The following is a 19,529-nucleotide window of genomic DNA, read 5'->3' as shown; positions in this document are numbered from 1 at the left end:
TGTCCTGTGACCCCTCCTCCCTCCAGTACCGCGGTCTACTACACGGGATGTTATCTGGGCCCCCCATGTGCTTACTACTCTACTGGATTCAGGGCTGGAATTCAAATCTATCAAAATAAAAGTGAGCTGAATTCACTTACTCTACCCCTACGCCTGAGAGTACAGAGCACAAATGTTTTTGGCAGGGGTGGGGGGGGAGCTGTTCGGTTTAGTAAGGGGAAAGAGAGTTACTCATTCAATTGATGACTGCTATTGTTGTCCAAAGTGATGACGCCTAAAAACCCAAGAGCAAAGAGAAAGTTCTTATTACTTTATTTCCTAAGGTCATTATCACACTAATTCAGGTAATTACTTAAATCGTTAAATCTCTTTGGTAAAACTTTATTATTGGTCTGGATTAGTGAAACACTAAATTAGGAAATATTTTTAAATGCTTCATTTTCTCAAAATATGCACATGTGGAACAAATCTAATACAGAATTTATGTGTTCCCACCCTTCCTGAGTCCCATTCTCCAGAAAAACATTTCTGTTGTTTTTTGTTCCTCTGATAATTACCTCTATGCCCAAGATAGTAAACATATTTAGGTCTCCAGATTTAATAACCTTACATAATGTGTACAGGTTTTCCTAGATTAAAAAATCAGAATTTAGTTCATCAGTCTTCAACTATCTCTCTCAATTTTTAGCCCATCTACCGACTGTGAATTTTAAGTATACGGAGTATAGTTAAGCTCCCTGTCCCACGGACGCGGCACTGGGTCGCACCTCCTCACTGGCGCGGAGTCTCTGTGCTCCCACAGTACACCTTGGGTCTGCCACACTTTTCCTGTAACAACGTCAGGACTGTGACCATTCATACTTTGAAGTAAACAGCAACCAAGCCTTCTTTATTACAGTCTTGTTCTAGGTGCTGACGATCAACTAGCATCTACAGTGCGATATATAAATACGATTTAATGCCAAGCCAAGAGGCATGCTGAAGTTACATTTAATTCTTTACAAATCCAATGTCATGATCTCCTGGCCACTCCAAGGGAAAAAAAAATAACTAGTTTTAAGATTGAAGGGCTCTACACTTCCTGCTGATTACTTAAAAATAAGGCCTCTCCTCCTACATTTAGGCCACAACAGGAATGTTTCCAAAGGTTTCTAATTGTCTCTTTCAGGGACGGTAAGGTCAAAGGTGGACAGAGGTCATTCCCCAACGGTCCGCCCTTGCGCTCCGGCTCCCGTCTGGAACGGCTGCTGTCTGGACCTGTCTCACAGGCCATCCTCCTGCATCAGCTGTGGCCGCCCAGTTAGGTCACCTACTCCGTTTCGGGCAAGTCTGTCTTCTTGGTATTCTCCTGCTTTGCTGGTGTACACACTCAGCTACATTCTTAATAAGGGTACCTGGGGAGCTAACTTTTCTAGTCCTCAGCATCTCAATGTCTTTTTTCTGCTGTTGTAACTGAATTCTAAGTAAAAAAAAAAAGTATGTTTATCTTTGGAGTTTGTTGGCAATATATATAACATCCACTACCACTGATGAAGACTTTGATGCCAGTTTGACATGGAGAATTTTCCTTCCTCCCTGAAAATTTCTGCAATCTTATCTTCATCCTTAAAGCACTGAAATTTCACAAATACATACCCACGGATGACTTGTTTCCACTAATTGTGCTGGATCTCCATGGGTCCTTTTAATATAAAGACACCTCTTTCCTGGCCCAGGAATGATCTTCCTTTGCTTTCCTAACCACGGCCTCCCCTCTTTTTCCTTCCGTAACTTCTGTGAAAGCCGAGTGTCACACCGCGCAGCTTGGATTCCTTCGGTCTTGGATTTCCATTTTGGAAGATCACTTTATCCTCTTTTTACTTACGTTTCATTTCAGCAATCCTTTTAAACAATAAATCTAACGGCCCCTCTGGGTACTGCCACTGCTCCTGCATTAGCTCCTTCATCGAGGCCCTTTTTCCTCGTCCACGCTTGCAGCTGTCGTCCGCCCGGTGACCCGCAGCTCTGAGCATGGGAGCTGGTCTCCTGCGCTCTTGGGTCAGCTGGCATTTTAGGAAGGCCTCCTCTCTGAGAGGCAATTCTGAGCTCTCTGCACGAATAAGACAGGCAGGCTTCACCTGACGTAAACAGAAAAGAGCCTGACTGTTGAGCAGCGGACGCTGAACAATGAGGAGGGCTTTACTGTGGGACCAAAGTCCACACGGAAAGTCCCAGTTCTCCCAAGTTCATTTCGTGTGTACAGAAGAATCAGTTTTTGCCTGTTCTGGCTGATCCCACACCCCAGCTGCCTCTGCTTTGAGTGTGCGCACATGCACTGGGAGGCTGAGGCGCAGGGCCCTGGTGACCATGACAATTTTATACCTAGCTCCTCAACTGGACCCTGTTTTGGGAATCCTCAGCTCTAAGTTATTACCACTAAAACAGCTGGTGGCTTTGAGCCCCTCCAAGATTCCTCTGCAGACAATAATGCCTTCCCCACCTTCACAGGCCCAATGGCAATACACAGGCTAGAGCTGTCTCATCTCCTATATTCCTTTTTCTTTTTTTTAAGACTTTATTCATTATTTATTTGACAGACAGAGAGAGATCACAAGTAGGCAGAGAGAGGGGGAAGCAGGTTCCTGCTGAGCAGAGAGCCCGATGCGGGGCACGATCCCAGGACCCTGGGATCATGACCTGAGCCGACGGCAGAGGCTTTAACCCACTGGCATCTTCTATATTCCAAACAAATTTGCTGATATCTCATTTGTTGATGAATTCTCTCCCCTTGGTTTGCTATTTATCGGCGAATGGTTATGATTCCCCCACCAATGTTCTGTGCTATCATTTTGATGAGGTTTTAAAATAGGCAGGTAGCAAGTACCAGTGTTCAGGGTCTATCCTCTTGACCAGAAGACTTATGGCCTAGAAGCTTATAGTGGCAAGTTATGACACACAAGAACAGAGAGAACAGCCTAATAAAACGTCATTTACTGATGAGTAACACTCACAAATATTTTAAACAAATAAAATTTGATCATTTGTGGCCTCGACAATAATAAACTCTATGGGGCAAAGTCCCCTATGACCAACCTAGATGGATAAGAATTACACAATATCTAGAAACCACTTTGTAAGAATGAGCGTGTTGTATAATTTGATTTTGTAATCAGGTCAGGAGTTCCTTGGGATGTGCACTACGTGCGCTTTCACAGAACAGCTGCCCAGAAGGGGACATAGGACACAGTCAATCCTCTTCTTTAACAAATAAGAACAGCCCAGGAACCGGGGGTGTGCGCTCCGAGGTCCAGGAGCACGTGATGTCACTGGCTGGGCCCCCCCATCCTGTCCACCAGTACAGAACAGCCGGGGCCCCTTCCCTCTTTTTAACATCTTGTTCATGGGTAACTGAAAAGGTAATCGGAACTTAACAGAAATATTGTTTGGGCTGGACTGCAAACTGTACACAAGCTGGGAAACAAAATGTGACGTCAGAAAAGCCACCAGCACGTGAGGACGGCCTGCACAGCCTATGTGCGCGTGTTCTGGGTTACGGGTGCTTTGGAGGGAAGTGTGAGCAGCACAGTGCCAGGAGCATCACGATGCGGGGGTCTTCACTGTCGGTCCCGGTGGCACCAAGCGTCAGCGGAGCCCCCGACCCACCACCAACACCCAGATTCAGCAGCACGTGCACGAGAAAGGTCCGCCAGCCGGCAAGTGAAAACTCCCTAGAAAAAGTAGCACTTGCATATGGTGTCCGTCATACAGTTTACGGAGCAGTTTTTAAAAGGCGGCCGAGTTAGGGACTTTGCAACAGCTCAGCAATACAGATAATCCCGTCACTGTCACTTCACAGAGAAAGAGAAGCTCACAGACCCAAGGAGGTGGCCCTGATGAGGACCCCGCCATGCAGTCAATGACGTAACCCCAAACCTGCAGCACACGGGATGCAGCCTGTCCTTCCCCTGACCACTCAGCCCCTCCCGCCACACAGGTCCGCGCTCGTGTGACAGCTGTGCCCGCCAAGAAGAGCCAAGGCCTCCAGCTGCCTGCATTCTCCGGTTCCTTCCGACGCCCCCGATCGCCCCCTGCAGTCCTCAGGCCTCCGTGGGCGCAGACGGGAAGCGACTACTGGGACCGCGTACTTTCCCTCCTTGGCCGCCGCTGCAACTAGAGATGAGCACGTTCCACTGCCCCGTCCGTCCTCACTGGTGGAGGCTCAAGGCGGCGTCGCCCATGGGCGACACTCCATGACCTCGGAAAGCAACCCCCGCCCTGCTCCCTTCCCCCTGCTGTGTGTGCTGTTCTCCGGAGGCAGCTGCCACTGGTTCCACACGGTGGACAGCAGAAGTGCCGCAGCGGGGTCCAGCCGGCTCCGGCCCAGAAGCCCGAGTCCCGGCCTCCCAGGCGGGTGGCAGTGTCCCCAGCTTCAGCCCCACGGTCCTGGTCTGCCAACGGTGGCTCCGGACGACCGCGAGGACGGCCTGCAGGCTGGCGCGATGGCGAGCGGACTGCCTGGCCTGGGGGCTGCCCAGAGCCCACTAGCCCGGCACGCTCCGCTGCGGGGGGCGGGGGCAGGAAGCACCGGGCCCGAGTCTGAGTCGGTCAGGCTGTCGCACTAGTGCACCGGCCCGCCGCGCAGCACAACGCTTCTGCAGGGACAACGTCCCTGGGACGCCGCCGCGGTGAAAGCTTCGCCACGTCTCCGTCCAAGCCCGGCAGCTCCCGCTTCTGCTTCGCACGGGGTCATTACAGCACCCGGGGGTGAGGCTGAATGTCTGCTCTTTCTTTTCTTTCTGGAATGGATCAACAAGATATTAAGATCGCTTCGGTCAGCTTTCCTGTCGTCTTCACGCCGACAGAAATAAATCTACAATCACCAGGCACGAGCGAGCGGTGCGGGGAGGCAAGGCCTGGCGGCGGGAGCGCCTTCCCTCGACCCGGCGCGACGACCGCGGCCTTCACAGCTTCTGCGCGTAGCAGCTCCCGTCCTGGCCAAGGAAACGCGGCTCGTCGCCGGGCCCCGCACGCGCTGCGGCCGCCGGAGTCGGACGAGACCGGCCCACCGCGGCCCAGGGCAGGGTGGCGGCGAGGGCGCTCGGCAGGCCGCGCTTCGCTCCCTCAGGATGACAACGGTCCCCGCGCGCCGTCGGGTAAACGAGCCGCGCGCCTGTGTCCGCTCTCCTCGCCCCTGTGCTTGCGGAAGGCCACGGAGGCCGCTCTGGTCTCCTGCGGCCCCAGCGCCGCGGCCGTCACCTTCCCGGGCCCAGCCCGTCTCCGGACACAGGATCCGGGCGCCGGGAGCCCACCGCGCCCCAGGCCCGCGCTGCGGCGTGAGGCCGTGGTGAGGCCGTGGCAGCCGTCCGCGGGACAGCCCTGCGCGGCCCCTGACCTGACGGCCTGCGGCCCGGCGCCCTCCTGCGCTGCGCTCCGTCTTTCCGTCCGTTTAGCGGCGGCAACGGGCACTCCGCGTGCTCCCCCCGGCAGGGCCTGCTCTCCTGCGCGCCGCTGCGGTTTCCCGCACTGCGCGCACCTCATACACAGTAAGGCTCCGTCTAATACTTGAAGGACAGGTGAATACACCGCAGACTCCGAAACAGGCCGGGCCACCCATCCAGGCACAGCAAATGCTCGCGAGCAGAGAAGGACACGACGCGGCGTGAGCCTTCGCACCTGAGCGGTAAGCGGCTGGGCTTCACCGCCGGGGGCTTGGCGGACGGAGTGCGGGGTCGGCGGCACAGGCTCCGTGGCTGCTGCCAACGGAAACCAACTTGGGTGGATTTACAGACCGAGAATTCACGAAAAGGTTTCTGGGCGCCTCCACAGAACCAGGAGCGCTAAAGAACTGTGCTGAGAAAGCAGGGAGGAACCAAGACTCCCCGAGCGAGGATGACAGCCCCGCACCCCAGCGAGGCCACTCTAGTAAGAACCCTGCCCCCCGGGGTGTGGACAAAGCTGCCAGCGCCGGAAGGAACCCTCCACCCACTGTCCCTACTTCTGAGGTCACGTTTTGACACAAAATCCTGAGCAGAAGCCTCCGCTAGCAGCCACCCATAGAGCAGGGAGCCACGGCCTTGGAGGAAGGGGCTCCGATGCCGGGCAAGTGCACACGCGGCAGCAGAGTCCGTCAGGACAGGTAAACACGCTTCCCCTAAGAGCCCCTCCTGGCCCGCAGACACCCTAATATCCGCACTGCCAAGGACTCCACCGTGCTCGGCTCGCGATGCGTCAGTGAATCAGCTGCCCACAGCACCGTGTGTGACAGCAGCTCCAAACGCACATGCTAGCCTTCACACATCTGAGCGGCGGTGCAGATCTCTGCAGTATCAACCGGCACAGAAAATGTCACACGGGCGCCGGGGGGGCTCCGTCCGCCGAGGGTCCGCTGGACTCTCAGTGCAGGGCGTGATCTCAGGTCCTGAGACGGAGCACTGCCTTCAGGCCCCAGCTGGGCGTGGAGCCTGCTTCAGACCTCGCTCTCCCCCTCCAGAAGGAAGGAAGAAACAGACGGACAGAGGGAGGAAACTGCCGTCCAACTTAAGGTTTTCAAAATAAGGGCACCATTAAAGTATTTTAAACTGTCCGCCTTTACAACTGAACAGAAATGATTTTCGGGGCATCTGGAATAACAGGAATATGTGTGCATTCATGAAGCAAATCAGTGAAAACCTAATTACACAGTGACCCAAATAACAAGGACTGGGCTGGGGGGGTGGGCACTGCTCCAGTTACAGAGCAATCACTGACTCTTGACAATTCAGTTGTTTGCATCTAAAAGGAGCCTGGGCTCTATGACTAATGCTCTTTTGGCAGCTTTAATTTTACGCAGCCACAAAATACAAACAACTCCTGAATCTAAATCTACTTTATTTCTCACTTCTCAAAACTGTGCAAGGACCAGCCAGCTTCGCTTGAGTTTGAGAGAAATAATTTGTTCCTTTCTTCCTTAGGCTCAAATGATGTGCACAAAAAGCGTCCGCAGGTCCACCAAAGGCAGAGGAGCGAAACAGCTTGTACAAGGTCTCTGGAATCTCAAGAATGTGTCCCCAAGGGCACTGAGATATGCCTAGTTAAAGACAAACTATACCAAGGAAAGCAGCAGAAACAGAACACAAATGTGCTAAAAACCGATCCAAAGAGCACGTAAACATAATTTCGAGGTATGCCGCCTAGAACTCCGGGGAGCTACAGCATTCAAAAAAACAAACAAAACAAAACGAAAGGCTTCACGACAGGCTTCACTCAAGGAACACTTCCTCAATACCTACCAGTTAACAAACCCGGGACTGGACGCTGCCGTGAGTCAACCCAAGGGACCAGATCCACCCCGGCCACACACGGCTTCTTCTGTTTGCAGTTTCAGATTTTTTTTTTTTTAAGATTTTATTTATTCATTTGACAGAGATCACAAGCAGGCAGAGAGGCAGACAGAGAGAGAGAGAGAAGGAAGCAGGCTCCCCACTGAGCAGAGAGCCCGATGTGGGGCTCGATCCCAGGACCCCGATATCATGACCTGAGCCAAAGGCAGAGGCTTATTAACCCACTGAGCCACCCAGGCGCCCCCAGATTTTTTTTTAAGTAAACTGTACCCCCAACGTGGGGCTTGAACTCATGACCCCAAGATCAAGAGTATATGCTCCACCAACTGAGACAACCAGGAGCCCCCAGAACCCTTTTAAAGTGGCAGCGCTGACTCCTTCCATTGTCACAAGGCCGGAGTCAAATCCTTGGGACTGTCACCGCACCTCACAGGTGAGAGACAGAAGCACGGGGAAGCAAGTCACTTTCCCAAGGCCACAGAGCAAGGATTCCACCCACTCCAGGGCCACTCCTGGCAAGGTCAGTGGTTTTACAATGGGTCGTATCTTCTCTGCCTCTTTCCGAAACCCTGAATTAATATATGGCTGACTTCAAAGTCGCTCATTTCAACTGTCAGGTATTTTGGTACCTACAGATCATTAGCTTTAGAGGAGTTCTTCCCTGTGTTTGCAAGTACTTGTTTCTGGCTGCGTATGAACATGGAACTTCCCCAATCATGTTTAAAGTTGGCCACAGCAAGAGAGAATTCAAATATATATATCTAGAGAGAGAGAGAGAGAGAGAGAGAGGATATCTGAATCTATATATTCTCAACGACAGGAACCAGTGGGTCCCATCATGGCATCAGGCAAAAGTCTGCTTGATAAACAGGTCCTTGGTTTTCATAAGATATCAACGATCCCAACAGGCCAACCTCCAAACTTAACAAAACCGCACGACATAACATCCAATGGGGAAACGGACAATGACCATTTCCAGACGCTGCGTCTGCCTCTGAGACGCTCATGGTCATGTGTGATCATTAACAGGTCAACGAATGAGTGAGTTCCAGGGCCCTGGAAATTATGTTCATGACATGAAAAGTGGCCTTGCTGACATCGCATCACTATTTCCAGACAGTGCACTTGAACATCAAATAAATCTCACATCATGGAGATGTGCCAAAAGCTAGTGACCTAGTTTCGTCAGGGTGGTAAAGGAACAGCAATCTGTCCTTCGAGAACAGCACCAAAATAGCTTCCTGAAGCACAGCGTCACGTTTCTAAAAAGTTTTAAATAATTTTTCCATGCAAGAGCAAAAATAATATCCAGAGTCAGTATCAAATATGAATTTCCTCCACGTGAGCCCGTAAGTCCATGTGAGCTCTCAGAACGTTATCTCTACTTTCAGCTTTTGTGAAAAATGAAGGATGAGTAGAATTAAATGAGAAAGTATTTCCAACATCTACCAACAGCCATACCAGCAGACTTAGATTACTTTTGAGAAACTCCATAAAGGTAATTCGCTAACTTTGAAAATTCCAAAGAAAAATGCAAGTATGAAACAAAACTTTTAATTACATGACATGTACATAAAGATATCAAGAACAACGGAGCCCGCAGACAGCATCACAGAAGCAAAGCCTGGCATGACCAGCAGGGCCCAGAGCAATCGCTTTCGGACAAAGGAAGGGCAAGAAGCCGGTCTGAAGACCCCGGGACCAGGAAAGATGAACTCTGAGGTCCACTTCCGAAACAAAGGACGTGAAACATGGGATAAAATTACCTCTAAGAATTCATTTTATAACATCTGCAAACTGTAATGTCTGCATGACACACACATATAACAAAGCAACTCCAAGGCAGAAAGAGAAGGCTGCGTAAGGCACATCTGGAGCGTGACGCTCAAATGAAGGGTTCCTAACCCTCACAGGTGGGTACGCGAGACGTCAAGGTAAAGACACTTCCTGGGAAAACGGACACATCACACTGGTGGAGTGCTCTAAACCAAAATGAAGACATGTGCCATGTCTAGAGGGCGCGTGGGTGGCTCAGTCAGTGAAGCGTCTGCCTTCAGCTCAGGTCATGATCTCAGGGTCCTGGGATCGAGTCCCACATGGGGCTCTCTGCTCAGGGTGAAGTCGGCTTCTCCCTCTGCCTCTGCCTCTGCCCCTGCCACGCCCCCCACACCCGTTCATGCACACTCCCTCTCTCTCAAATAAATAAAAATCTTAAAAAAAAAAAAAAGCAACGCAAGCACTGGGGCAAAGAAAAGGTAGAATTAAGGATCAAAAAGCAGGAAGTCATAAATCAGAAAAGAGAAAGAGTCAAAGAAAACAGAAACCGTAAATCTAAGAGTCGGTTCTGTGAAACAGGAAATCGGGAGAAAAGGGAAGGAAATAAAAACAAATTGAAGAATGAAGAGAAACACCCAAATGACAGAAAATTCAAACAACAACAAGAAAACACAACATAAAAGTCTATGTTCATACATCTGAAAATCTGGGTAACGTTATTTCTCTAGTAAAGTCATTTATTACAAGGGAATTTTAAAATGTCCAAACATAGCAGGATACACAAGTAAAATCAGCACAAAATTTCAAAGACGAGTTAATGCCATTATTTCAACTATTCCAGAAACCAGATAAATAATAAGACTTCTAAATAATTTTTTAAGATGTTAAACTACTACCAAAATCTCACAAGACAACATATGAAACAAAACTCCAAACTAATCTCACCTATAAAAAAGATACCCAAAAAGTACCGTTCTCATACAGGCACCTCGAATCCAGAAGTATCATTAAGAATGAAAGAATAACACAGCACTGTCAGAGCAGTTCATTCAAAGACAGCTACAATCTTTTACCAATAGAAAATGTACCTAAATATTGCAAGTACCAAAATAATTCAAGGTTATTCATATATCATAATATACCCCCCTGAGATTATGGATATATAAAAAGACCAGGAGAATGCTTTACGGTGAAACACTGAAGTTCTTCGGCTAGTTGTAAGACAGACAAGCAGAGACACCTAAAATACCAGCGAATCCAAAGCAGCAAGTCTCAGAAGGGAACGTCCAGTCTGGTCACACTTCTAGAGAAAACAAGCCCGTGGACGCCTGTACTCATACCCTGGGAGATGCATTTAGAATCGGGGAGGAAAAGCTCCAAACCACTATGGGGATGATTACTAACGGAAACCAAACCAAGGGACAGTAGACAACATAAGCAACCGCTTTTAAGAAATTCAATTACTAGAAGATTAATTCTGAAATTCCCCAAAACTGTCACCCATTATTATTTTGTATGTCTCATCAGACATCATTAGTGTCTATGTTTCTCTTTAAAAAGCCCCCGCAATATGACATTTGTATGCAAGGGCTCCGGAAGGTAAACTCTCACGTAACACTACCACTTCTCCTTCAGGGAGGGTACCGGAGCCCCGCCGGCAGACCCCCCAGGAGGCCGGGCCCCGTGGGCGCCCCGTTCCTGGCTCCCTGCTGGAAGACGCAGGGCGGGGAAAGCAGGGGCTGTGCTCAGGAGAGAAACTCCAGAGGCAGAAGGCGAGGGCGACGTGCCGGAAGAGCACACAGCCAGCCACACAGAGCGGGGCCGCACACACGCTCCCAGAAGGCTGCTGTGACTGCTGGTGCACGGGGGCCCGGCAGACACCCAGTGTCACCTCAAAGGAAAACGCACACACAGTCAAAGGGGAGATGCCTGACTGCAAAATCACATTGTGGCTTACGGTGTCACCCCGCTTATACCAAAAGTCTAGTAAAAGCCCATTTTACACACACACACAAGAAATCTGAACATTAACCCACGTTTCTTAGTCCCGCCACAACCAGGCCACACAGCGCGCTCCTGACCAACCAGCGCCACCACCGTCCGCTGTCACGGAGCCCTTCCCAAGGAAGCAGACCTCGGCAAACACTACATGCCAAACAGCTTTTAAGATCTTAAGATTTCAACATTGTAGAAAACAGACCCTGGAAGGACCCTGGCAAGATCTCCGTGAATGGGAAAATCACCATCAGGACGCGTACGCTGAGAGACCCTTTCTGCTTAACGGTCAGTAACTGAATAAAATAATGCGATGGATTCCAGGTCCAGACAGTGGAATACCAGGACCCTGAGCCGACCTCCTCCCGTGAGCACATCAGATCTACAGCTAAATACAGAACAATTTCCTATAAAACACCCAAAAAGCTGGCTGAGGAGTTCTTACACAGTGGGTGAATGAGAGAAAACCCGCGCAGAAACAGCAGGAGAGGCTGAGGGACCATCTGGCCGTCCGCGCCCCCCCAGCACGGCGACACACAACCAAGAGCGAACTCAGGAGCGCAAGACTGGGTGGGGCTTGCAGGCGGCCTGCGGCCAGACGCTCGCTGAGACCTTCCCCTCTGGGGCACTGACAGGGCAGCCGCAGCCTCCGTGACGGGGAGTCACTGAGGATGAAGCAAACCGCTCGGACCAAAACCTGGTGGTGAGAAACAGCTAAGAGCTGCGTCAGACGTGAATGACAAGGCTCACTTCCACGACTGGGAGAGGCGGCGGTTCCACCCAATGCAAAAAAAGCCAACACAGACTCAAAGAAAAGGAAAAACCCCCGAGGATACATCCCAAGGGAAAAACCAAGACGATGCCTCACAAAAGGCCTCAATGAAATGGCTCTCAAAATGAGGGCCCTAAAACTGCTCACCGAAGACGGGAGAAGCATCTGTGAACAGAGCGGCAGTTTGAACAAAGGCGAATAAAAGGTGGTGGACAGAAGTCACAGCCTTGAAACACAGGACGGCCCCTGTAAAAAACCCCAGGGGGCTCACGACAGACTCAGCAGAGCAGAAGGAAGGATCGGGGACCTCAGAGACCCGTGGGACTCTCATCCGCAAGGTGGGGGTGCCCGCGGGAGGGGAAGAAGGAAAAGCAGCTTAAGAGGCTCATCAGACGCCACGAAAAAAGCCGGCAGCCACGCGACAGAGGCCCAGGAGGGGAAGAGAAAAGGGCAGAACACTTCTTGAGAAAACAATGGCTGAAAACGCCCCTGACCTGGGGGATTGAGGACATAAGGTCCCAGGAAGCCCAGAGAGTTCCACACAAGAAAACCCAAAGAAACCCGCACCAAGACATAGAACCAAATTGCCAAAAGTGAAAGGTAAGGCGAGACTCTCAAAAGCAGCCAGACAAACACAACTTGTTATAAACAAGGGGCCTTCCCCAAGACCTTGGGCAGATTTTTCAACAGAAGCTCCGGGCCAGGACGGAAGCGCACAGAATGGTCCAAGTGCTCAAACGAGGCCTCCAGCGGAGAATGCCAGGCAAACTGTCCTCCCGAATTGGAGAGAGTTTCCTCAAATCACCGCTAGACTGGCCTTCCAGAAAAATCTTAAAGAAATGGCTTTAAGCTGAAATGAAAGGCTACTAATTACTAGCAGGAAAGCCTATGAAAGTATGAACCTCCTGGCAGAAAGTCCAGAGTAACTTAATGCTGTGAAGGTGGTGGGTCAATCACTTCCTCAGCCAACATGAGGTACCACGGAACAGGCAGTCAAAGGACTGGCACCCCGATGTGGGAATGCAGCACGCAAGGATGTGAATAGCATGGATCATCAGAAGCAGCACCCGTGAGGGGCAATGACGCGCAGAATGCATTCCAGCTTCACCCGACGTGGATGAACCTCGGTTCTGAAACGTGAGCGTCTCGGTCACCACCCGCACAAACCGGCAGCAGACCCACTGCAGACCAAGGGCGAGGGGTCCGCTCCCCACACAGAACGCCATCGAGCCACAAAGGAAGACAGCCCAAGAAGGAAGACAAGGAATGACAAAACCGCAAGAAAACCATTAGCCAAGTGGCAGTAAATATATACTGATCGGTAATTACCCTAAGTGTAAAACGATGCGACGTCCGATCCAACGACACAGAACCGCTGAAGGAATGAGAACAAAATAAAAGCTGCCTCGGAAAGACAGACTCGAGCTCAAAGGACACAGGCAAACCCAAAGTGAAGGGTGGGAAAGGTCTTCCACACAAACGGAGCCCAAACACGGGACAGCTCCGTCAGTACCGGGCGCAGTAAGCGTCAGGACAGAGACGGTCATAAAAGGAAAAAAGGGAGCGCCTGCATGGCTTTGTTGTTGCTGTTGTCTGCCTTTGACTCTGGTCATGTTCCCAGGGTCCTGGGGTCGAGCCCCACGTCCAGCCCCTGCCCAGCGGCAAGCGCGCTCCTCCCTCTCCCTCTGCTGCTCCCCTGCTCAGTCTCCCTCTCTCTAATAAAGTCTTTAAAAAAAAAAAGACAAAGAAGGCTGTTACGTAGCGACAGGAGTCAATCCAAGAAGAGAACAGCACAGTTACAAACACTGATGCATAAAGCGGACATTAACAACAAGGGGAAATCGACACCAGCGCACCAGTAATGGGGACCTGAACACCCAACTACACCCCAGTGTACAGACAGTGAAGACAGGGAACCAATAACAAAACACTGTTCTAAATGACACATCAGACTGGATGGACTTAACAATCGTTTACAGAAAGCTCTACCCTAAAGCAAGAGCGTTCTTCTCAAGTGCGTGTGAAATACTCTCCAAGATAAATCATAGGTTAGGCCACAAAAACGGTCATTAAGCTGAAGGAAACGGAAATCAGACCAAGCATCTTTCCAACCACCATGGTGTAAAGTCCGCAGTCAATTAAAGAAGAAAACCGAGAAATTCCTAAGTATGTGGAGCTTAAACAATACACCACTGAACAACCAGTGGATCAAAGAACTCAAGAAAGAATAAAAAGTTCTCCTGAGACACAGAGAGTGGGGGAAGATGGAGCAGGAGGGTCCTGAGCTCCCCTCCGGCCACGGACACACCAAGATAACAACCACGTATAAAGCAATCTGCTCTTAGAACATTCTGAAGATCAGCATAACAGATCATTCACGACCGAAGACATTTTTGAAAAGGAAAGGAAAAGAAGCCGCATCCAGAAGGGTAGGAAGGACGTAGAAACCCGCATCCCCATGCCCACTGCGGCACTAACTGCAACAGCCAAGACACGGCAGGACCTAAGTGCCCGCGGACAGACGAATGCTTAATGCAGCTGGGGTGGCTGTTCTGCAGTGGAATATTATTTCAGCATAAAAAGCAGGAAATCCTGTCATTTGTCCACAACCTGGATGGACTTTGAGGACATTATGCTAAATAAGTAAAATATGTTAAACAAAGACAAATAGAAGATGTTCTCACTTATATGCAGAACCTTAAAAAAAAAGAAAAAAAAACCACCACAAAATCATAAAAAAGAAAACAAATTGGCAGCTGTGAGAGGAGGGGGCGGGGCACGATGGTGAAGACAGTCTAAAGGTGCAAACTTCCAACCACACGTACGCAGCCCCGAGGCTGTGGTGAGCACGCTGGGGACTACAGTTAGTGACACTTGCTGCAGAATAAAAGTGGCTAAAAGTAAATTACGAAGTTCCCATCAGAAGAAACACCTTGTAACTTCGTGGGGTAATGGATGCGAACTAGATGCGAACTAGATTTAGTGCGGAGATTTTCTACAACACATACACAGAGAGAATCATCGGATCGTACGCGGGAAACTAACGTAACGCCACATGTCCACTGCATCCCAATACAAAATTAAATAAATAATAAACAATGCAATTAATGGATGCGTGCACAAGTATTCACTTAAAAAATAAGAGCTCGGGACGCCTGGGTGGCTCAGTTGGTTGGGCCACTGCCTTCGGCTCAGGTCATGATCCCAGGGTCCTGGGATCGAGTCCCGCATCGGGCTCCTTGCTCGGCGGGGAGCCTACCTCTCGTTGCCTCCACCTGCCTCTCTGCCTGCTTGTGTGTACTCTCTCTCTCTCTATCTCTGGCAAATAAATAAAATCTTTTAAAAAAAAAAGAGCTCTTCCTCTTCCAGCCATGATACGGTAGCAAAGACTTGATTTACCATCTGCCTGAAACAGCCAAAATTCAGTTTTCTTGACAGTGGACATGAGGCAACATGGGACAGTGATGACAGGAAAAACAAGCAAGGTGAGCCCCACTTCTGCACAAACTTATCAACCAGAAAGAGCTGCCAGGACACAGTACAGGGGCAGAAGGAGGCCAAACCCAGTGCGCCTTCAGTGAAAGATGAGCCGTGGCCCTGAGGGACGTGGGTTAGGGTGTGTGAGACAGAGGTGAGACTCCAGAAATCTGAAGAGACTCCCTCCTGCACATTCAACAGAGTTCTGAGCCCTACACATGTGAAGAAATTCCTCAAGGCCCAGGAAAGAAGCACGTAAAGGGAGCAGAGTCAAGAACCACAAAAAATACCAAGCAAAGGACAAGGAAGAAAACCATACCAAGGCACAGCACAATTCAAGCTGCTCACAGGGAGTGATACAGAGAAGATCCTAAAGCAGCTCTAGAAAAAAACATGCTGTGCTGGAAGAACAAAGGTAAGGACGGCAGCAGGGCCTCACAAGAAAGACACTCAGCTAAGATACCGCTGTCCCAGTACCTTCAGCACACTGAAGAGGAGTAAGCCGACCCAGAACGCTACACCCAGCACATATGTTTTTCAAATACAGAGTTAAAGACTCTTTTGGATATGCCAAAGCCAAGGAAACTCATCAGCAGTGAGCGTGCACTACAGAAGTGTTCCAGGAAGACGGATATTGGTAACAATTGCAAGTATGTGTCTCCACAAAGGAATAAACGAAGTGGGAACAACTGCAGAAATAAATGTATGACATTTTCCTAATTACTTACATCTCTTAAGAATAACAGATTTTGGGGGCTGTCGGGTGGCTCAGCCAGTCAAGCATCTGACTCTAGAACTCAGCTCAGGTCTGACTCTAGAACTCAGCTCAGATCTCAAGGTTATGAGTTCAAGCCCTACACTGGGCTCCACACTGGGCACGAACCTACTTAAATTTTTAAAAACAGAATAATAGATTTTTTTAAACAAAATTAATCATGAAGCATGCGTTTAAAGCATACATAGAAATTTAAAGTGCATAACAACGATAGCACTTATATGAAAGTACTTACTGTAACATTCCTGTATATGAAATGTTTTATTCATGTGATGGTAGTCTGTCATAATGAAAGATGTACAGTTCCTGCCCTAAAGCAATCTATAAAATAAAGAATAATAGCGAATAAGTCAACCAAGCAGATAAAACAGAATCATAAAAAAATATTCAATTATGCCATACAACGGCAGAAAAAAGAAAAAAAGGGGAACAGAAACAAGAAATAGAGAATAAATATGAAAACGAGAAATTTTTAAATATCAATAATCAGATTAGTAGTAAACAGTCTGAATAGTCCAATTGAAGGCAGCCATCGTGAGACAGGATGAAAACGCAAGAACCAACCATATGCTGCCTACTAGCAACATGTTTTAAATAAAAAGACCCAAATAGCTTAAGAATAAAAAGGCAGGAAAGAACAGATGAGGCTAATACCACCCAAAGTAAACTGGAGTAGTCACATGAACACCAGGCACAGCAGAATTCACAGCAAAGAACATTACCAGGGATAAAAAGATTATTTTAAGATACACAGAGCAACCCGTCATAAGACATGACAAAACTAAGTGTTTCTACACCTAACAGGGACTCAATACTTGAAGAAAATACTATAGAACTGAAAAGAAAAACAGAAAATTCACAATTATAGTTAATTCACATTTACAGAACATTCTGCCAAACAACAGAACATAAAATTTGATCAGGAAAAATTAACGACCATGGAGCTGCCTGGGTGGCTCGGTCGGTTGAGCGTCTGCCTTCAGCTCAGGTCATGATCTCAGGGTCCTGGGATCAAGTCCTGCATCAGGCTCTCTGGTCAGTGAGGAGCCTGCTTCTCCCTCTCACTCTCCTTCTGTGTTCTCTCTTTCTCTCAAATAAATAAATAATACCTTAAAGAAAAGAAAAAAGAAAAATTAACGACCTAACAAAATAAAGAGAGTTACACGGTGTTCGTGGGTCTCTGAATACAGTCGCAAACTCCCCGGAGGATTTTCCGTAGAAATTAACATGTTGATTCATACGGCAATGAAAAGAATATAGATTAGACAAAACGACTTTGACAACACGTAAGAGGGCTAACAATACCTATTTTCAAGATTTATTTTAATGCTACAGTAATCAAGACCATGAAGTTCTGGTATCAAGATAGACAAAGATTAATGGAACAGGAAAGAGCCCAGAGAGAATCCTACACACACGGACACCGCATATCTGACAAAGGTGCGAAGGTAAGTAAGAGACCAGAACATTCTTTTCCACACACGGGGCTGGAACAGTCAGATGTCTACATGCAGGCATTTATCAGTACACTATACACAGTACACTATACACAAAAATGGACTCAAAATGGATCATAGATCTAAGTGTAAACCGAAACTACAGAAGTTCTAGAAGAAAACATAGGAGAAAGCCATTTATGACTGTGGTTTAGGGGAAGATTCCGTACACACAACACCAACATCACAGTCCATGAAAGAGTAGGTCGATAAACTGAACTTCATCAAAATTAAGATTTTGTTCTTTCAAAGAACTGCTAAGAATAAAAAGTCAACTCACAGATGGAAACAAAGTCTTTGCAAAGCATATACTGGAAAAAGGGCTTGTATCTATAAAAATAAGAAGAAAACACATCAAGAATTTAAAACTTAGAAATAAAACAATCCAATTAAAAGTGGGTAAAAGAGGGGTGCCTGGCTTGCTCAATCAGTTAAGCGTCAGTTGAGTCTTGATTTTGGCTCAGATCATGATCTCAGGGTCCTGAGATCAAGCCCCGCTTCAGGCTCGACACTCAGTGCAGAGTCTGCTTCTCCCTCTCCCTCCCCACGCCTGCTGCTCGCTCTCTCTCTCTCTCTCTCTCCCCCAAATAAATAAAAACACTTTTTTAAAATGGGTAAAAGATCTGAGGAGATACATCATAAAAGAACCAGAGATGTCAAGGAAGCACAGGAGAAGATGCACAACATCATTAGACATTAAGGAACCACCAATCACGTCCACAGGAAGACTGTGCCAGGCTTGGCGAGGAGGCAAAAGACGAGGGAAGTCTCATTCCTTCTGCTGGGGACTCTCACATGCTGGTCCAGCCAAGTGGGACAACCAGTTTGGCCATTTATTAAAAACATAAATACGTACTTAATCATATGAAGCCATTCCCATCCTAAGCATTTACCCAAATAACTGAAAATGTATGTCCACACAAAGGCCGGAGTGTACAGCAAATGTGTACAATATATACAAATATTTACAGCAGCTTCACTCGTAAGACCCCCAGAACTGGCGATAAGCCAAGCATCTATCCAAAGTGATCAAGCTGTGGTATACCTATACAATGCAGGGTCACTCGGCCATAAAAAGGAATTAAGTATGGAAATTCACTATAAAGTAGATGAGTATCAAAATAATTATGCTGAATAAAAAGGCCAGGCAAAGATTACAGAGAATATTACATTTACATAGAATTCTAGACCACGAAAACTAATCTATAGTGACAGAGAGTGGTTCAGTTGTTGCGTGAAAAAGCTTTTGGGGGTGACATATTTATTCTCTTAGCTGTTGATGGTTTCACGGGTATACAAACGTCAAAACTCACCAAATATTTTTGCTAAAAATACACGCAGTTTATTGCGCATCAGTTATAAAGTAGAGCTGTTAAAGTTATCTTAAAAATAAGAAAAATTACAGCCAACCACCACTCAGGAACAACACAAGTCATAATAACAGAATGGGTGTCAGTACCGCCCAGGAGCCGCCTAGCGTCACGTGGACACACCTTCATGTTCCCCCTCTTTCTTCTGTCGTGTCTATCCGGTATTCAGTCCATCCACCTGCTTCTTATTTTCGCTAATGTATTTGTCACCCCTAAAGTATCATACTCTGTATCTTTTCTTTCTTTTCTGAAACTTGCTGTATTTCCACCTGCTTGTGTGGTGTAAGGCCTAAAATTAAGGCCCAACAGCACGTGCTTCCTATCATCTAGGGACACCAGATGAGCCGCAAGTGGCCTGAGCACAAGCCCCCCACTCTGCTCCCACGGATAAGCGCCCTAGACAAAGAACCCTCCTCACTGAAGAGACCAGGCCGGGTTCCTACTCATCTCCGGGCAGTGGGTTCCAGCGTCAGACCATGGAATCCTTCAAACAAGCCCGTCAGGGCACCTGGCTGGCACAGTCTGGAGCATGTGACTCTTGCTCTCAGGTTCCTGAGTTCCAATAAAATT

The 19,529-nt window shown here is 48.3% G+C and overlaps 1 protein-coding gene and 1 long non-coding RNA gene across 7 annotated transcripts in view; both read right to left on the bottom strand.

Annotated features, from left to right (window-relative positions):
* The window catches only part of AUH (AU RNA binding methylglutaconyl-CoA hydratase), a 131,020-nt gene that overhangs the window by 44,821 nt on the left and 66,670 nt on the right, over positions 1–19,529 (bottom strand). The window lies entirely within an intron of this gene.
* Positions 2,949–18,020, bottom strand: LOC123392883. The gene is made up of 2 exons (XR_006607569.1): positions 16,329–18,020; positions 2,949–4,775 (listed from the first exon to the last, which is right to left on the bottom strand). It is a non-coding gene; the product is annotated as an uncharacterized LOC123392883 (long non-coding RNA).

The sequence above is a fragment of the Mustela putorius genome, unplaced genomic scaffold (genome assembly GCF_011764305.1).
Source record: "Mustela putorius furo isolate JIRA1106 unplaced genomic scaffold, ASM1176430v1.1 tig00000680_pilon_pilon_pilon, whole genome shotgun sequence".
NCBI classification, from domain to species: domain Eukaryota; kingdom Metazoa; phylum Chordata; class Mammalia; order Carnivora; family Mustelidae; genus Mustela; species Mustela putorius.
This window is presented reverse-complemented; position numbering and strand designations above follow the sequence as displayed.